Source organism: Schistocerca nitens, chromosome 1 (assembly GCF_023898315.1).
Source record: "Schistocerca nitens isolate TAMUIC-IGC-003100 chromosome 1, iqSchNite1.1, whole genome shotgun sequence".
NCBI classification, from domain to species: domain Eukaryota; kingdom Metazoa; phylum Arthropoda; class Insecta; order Orthoptera; family Acrididae; genus Schistocerca; species Schistocerca nitens.
The window spans coordinates 160,946,347-160,951,314 of NC_064614.1; the positions used below are offsets into that span (position 1 = coordinate 160,946,347).

Sequence of the window (4,968 nt, forward strand, 5' to 3'; positions counted from 1 at the left end):
TCAACCTGTTCGTATCGATGCGGCGGTTGGCGGGCGGCGAGATGGCGAGGCGCAGAGCACACATACAATCACAGCTATGGCTCTTGATGTATCGGCACTTTACTTCTTCATAGCGTCGCAATATTTTTCCGTTTAGTGCCTATGAAATATTGCCATGCTGTATAGGCGTCGGAAACGTCACATCCGAGGCTCAACGAAATCACGTTTTCCAGCGAGCCTCCTCGATCCAGAACGTGTTACTCAGACCGATGCCCAACTCAGACTACTACTGCTGAGCCCGTTATGCCGTGCCGCGCCCGTTTGTGTTTTCCCGCGCTCGCCTGCCATCCACCTTTTACCGCTGCCCTACAGCCAGGGTATTCACCAAAGGTTTTGCATTCCACATATCCTAATACATTGCCTATGGACCAGACGCACAAGTACAATTTTTACATCTTACAAAAGTTTCAACATTTCTTACATTTCCATTTTGTTATAACATTGCTTGAAATTTGACATAAATATTGATATTCACATCGAAAGTTGTTCATAGTTTCCTCAACACAATGACATAAAAAGAAAAAAGAAATAAAATCAGAACATCGCTTACACTAATTTATCGAAAATCAGAAGAAAAAATTATTATATGTACAATAGAATAGCGTTGGTGGTGTTACAAAGTGCTTTCAAATTTACACCATGTAAAATTGGAGCACTGCAAACATTATCAAGACGACTGTAGTGAAAAGCTGTCTCGATAAATTTTCTGCGATTTCAATTTGGTCAATTGTCAACGATCACTGTGGTAGTCCCTTATACGATTTATGGAAGGAAGCTGTTTAGCAAAAAGTTTCAGAGCGGTCAACAAAATTGCGCAGTGGTAGAGGCTGTTGACATAATAGCAATCTGCGCCTGTGTTTTATAGCGCTATTATTTTCCGGTCTGGTCTTCACAATAGGTGATCTTCACAGCAGTTCCATAGCAGAGCTGCCGCTGGGTTCATTGAAACCTGACAGATGTGCCCTTCCCACGGCCTCCCTACTGCGACGTCCAAAGACTAGTGCAGCGGGCAGGGCGTTTGGCAGGCAGACCGTGTGTGTATTGGGCGAGATTGGGATACAAGCGGGCGATATGTTGACGTAACAGATTGGCCTTGGCCGGCGTTTGCACAGGCCGGACTGCGGTCAGGCGATAAGGGCCCGCCCAGCGCCCTACGCCCTCTACAAACATACGACACACTCCCGCAGGACAGGAGATGTTTAAAATCACGATACTGTACATATTCTTCACACGGAATACACACAGGTTTATGCGCAAAAAGACTCTTGTTTTTCTAACAAGTACAACTTCGTCTCATTTCAGTGTCAAAAGTTAAGAGGCGATTGGGCTACATAGCACTGCGCAGAATGCATAAGAACCTTCATTGGCCTTCTTCTTTACCCATGTCTCTGTCATCTTGTAGCTACAAGCTAGTATCTTAGTTTCAGATGAAGTTGTTCCCGTCTTCTTCGTCGCTTTCTCCTGGTCTGCTTGCCATTGGCTGAACTTTAGATGGATCTGACGAGGTGACGCACTGGTAAGACTGTGGACTCGTGTTCGGGAGGATGTCGGTTCAAATCCCCACCCTGTCAATCCATATATCGTTTTTCATGATTTCCAGAAATCGCTTAAGGCGAGTGCCTGCATGTTTCCTTTGGTCCTCATCACTGCCCATTTAGAACTGTGTTCAGACTCTTAACGACCTCGTTGTCGACGGGATGTCAAACCCTGACCTTCCTTGTTGATTTGAGATCGAAGAATTTCCCTGGCCTGGATTTTTCTAATGTGACCCGTGGCTAATTTACATCATAGTTTTATTTCCTCAATCACTTCCCTGGAGTCGGTTTTTCCTTTACTCTAGTGTAAGGACGTTCTGATACAGCCAATAATCCGTTAGAAATGAGGCATTGGGTACTTAACGATTACCTTCGTTTTGGGATCTCTCATCGGAATGATGATTTCCTCCTTGCTGTATAAATATTTGCTCCCTGCTGTTCGCTAACAAAGTCACAATTTCTTCACGAACTATTAGTTTCAGCTCATGTACAGTACCAGGCTTTTATGAACGTAGGTTTAGAATTGCAGGGCAGCCGCATCATAGATGTCAGTGAGACAAACCAACCTGGAGACAAAGGAAGAGAATTGACGCGCGAAATTACTTGCTCGTGAAAAGGCTTCCGATCATTCTGCACCGCAGCACTTCTGTAAGCTGTGGCTACTTCTGTTGGAATCATACCTGTCGCGTCCATCGTCCAACCTCATGTAGGCAACTATTAAAGAACTGCATGTAACGGCGTAAGGCCTACTTTCTTATGAAGTTTGATTCGAAAAACCAGTCATAATGGGAACAGAATAGCATTCCAGACAGGCGGCATTGTTTCGCAGGAGATAACAATCTTGTTTCGTTATGGACTGATGACCATAGATGTTAAGTCCCATAGTGCTCAGAGCGATTTGTTTCGTTATGGATCGCTTCATAGAAATTGTTTATAGGTAATAAATTTATTGTATTCATAATAACAATATGTATGTTTAACGACAGGTTTCATCTTCTTGCCAAAGAGTAAATTTATTGCAAGAAGTGAGGATCGAGCTCAGGTGCACGGAACTTAACAGGAATTTCAATGTAAGCCTTGCAGCACTTGGCCTCCAACCCGGCTAGAAAATGCTTTCCTTAGAAACGAAAACAAAAAATGATTTGTGTTTGTAGTGTGCTATCGAAAAAAAAATCATTTCCATGTATTCATGAAAACTCTAGTGAAATTATGAAACAGTCCTACAAAGAAATATGCATAATGTAGGAATGTGTAAGTACAGTATCCAAATTAAGAAACATAGTATGCAAAATACAAATTCTCTGTAATGTTTATTTACCTCAGATCTTGATCACAAACTGTGTTTCTAGATACATATCTAGGAGCTACAACGCTATTTTGTAAACGTCACTGTGGCAGCGCCGCTTCGTAACTCTACAGCCGGCTATTGTTTTCCGCCTACAGCCGTTTGCGCTTCGCAGTTGAAAGTTGTCAAAATCGCTGCCAGGTGTCAGGGATTTCCTTGAGTTGGTTCCAATGTAGGGATGTTTCACTGTTAGTAGTTAAGAAGAAATGTATTAAAACTTCATGCATGATGCTGCGTTTTTCACGCATCTCAGTGTTTATGACGTCATATATTCTGAACTGCGATATATAGGTGGTTATTACCCCATAGCGAGTGTTGTCTGACAATAAGGCGTATGTGTACCAAGTTTGAATGAAATGGGTACGCTGGTTTAGGTTCAAATGGTTCAGAGCACTATGAGAATTAACTTCTGAGGTCATCAGTCCCCTAGAACGTAGAACTACTTAAACCCAACCACCCTAAGGACATCACATACATCCATGCTCGTGGCAGGATTCGAACCTGCGACCGTAGCGGTCGCGCAGTTACAGACTATAGCGCCTAGAACCGCACTGGTTTAGGAGGAGATGTGGTACATACATACATTTTTGTGATATGCGTGGATTTAACTTCGTTTCCGGATGCCATTCCTGGCGGCGAAATCGTGGAACTGATCTAAAGGAGTGAAATCGTGTGTGCCATCTGCCAGTGAATCGTGTAAACTTCGTTATGTGTGTTACCGTATTTCATATCGTGTTAATCTGCGACGGCTTTCGCGTAAACGAGTATGGCACACCGCCTAAAAACCATTTTCAGGCTGGCTGGTGTAACAGCCCACGGTCGACAATCCGCCTCCCTGATTCGATCCTCGTTTGGCTCATCTCCACGTCACGCAAGTTAGCGCGCTGCGCTTTACGCTACACGGGCAAGTCATCAGAATGAAATCACTAATACTGTACTTCCATTTCTCGGAAACTATTTGGAAGGAAGGTTAGATACCGATGTCCCGTAGACGATAAAGTCATGAGTTTCGATTGGGGAGCAGTGGACAAGAAAATAGGCCGTACCCTTTCAAAGAAATCGTCCTTGCGTTTGCCAAATTGATTTAAAGAAGTCGCGGCAGTTAAAAATCAGCGGGGATTGCCACCGTTGTTTTCTGACTAACTAATAGCCTGAGGACATGATTAGTAGAGATACGATTTCGTTTTATTCGAGTGTTCTTACGTTGCCACGGAGACCGAAATGGACCTTGCGTCGTCATGTATTTGTGGTGTATGGGAAGTAGTTGTTGCCGTGGAGTGACTGTAGGAGGATACAAGATAACGTAGACAAAATTTTTAGTTGGTTTGAAGAATGGCAGCTAGCTCTAAATGTATAAAAATGTAAGTTAATACGGATGAGTAGGAAAAACAAACCCACAGTGTTAGAGTACAGCAATAGTAGTACTGAAACTTCCTGGCAGATTAAAACTGTGCGCCCGACCGAGACTCGAACTCGGGACCTTTGCCTTTCGCGGGCAAGTGCTCTACCATCTGAGCTACCGAAGCACGACTCACGCCCGGTACTCACAGCTTTACTTCTGCCAGTACATCGTCTCCTACCTTCCAAACTTTACAGAAGCTCTCCTGCGAACCTGCAGAACTAGCACTCCTGAAAGAATGGATATTGCGGAGACATGGCTTAGCCACAGCCTGGGGGATGTTTCCAGAATGAGATTTTCACTCTGCAGCGGAGTGTGCGCTGATATGAAACTTCCTGGCAGATTAAAAATGTGCGCCCGACCGAGACTCGAACTCGGGACCTTTGCCTTTCGCGGGCAAGTGCTCTACCAACTGAGCTACCGAAGCACGACTCACGCCCGGTACTCACAGCTTTACTTCTGCCAGTACCTCGTCTCCTACCTTCCAAACTTTACAGAAGCTCTCCTGCGAACCTGCAGAACTAGCAGTCCTGAAAGAATGGATATTGCGGAGACATGGCTTAGCCACAGCCTGGGGGATGTTTCCAGAATGAGATTTTCACTCTGCAGCGGAGTGTGCGCTGATATGAAACTTCCTGGCAGATTAAAAC

At 44.4% G+C, this 4,968-nt stretch overlaps 1 non-coding gene across 1 annotated transcript; it reads right to left on the bottom strand.

Annotated features, from left to right (window-relative positions):
* Positions 1–4,670: 4,670 nt before the first annotated feature.
* Trnas-cga (transfer RNA serine (anticodon CGA)) lies at positions 4,671–4,745 on the bottom strand. The gene has a single exon. It is a non-coding gene; the product is annotated as a tRNA-Ser (tRNA).
* Between the last annotated feature and the right edge of the window lie 223 nt (positions 4,746–4,968).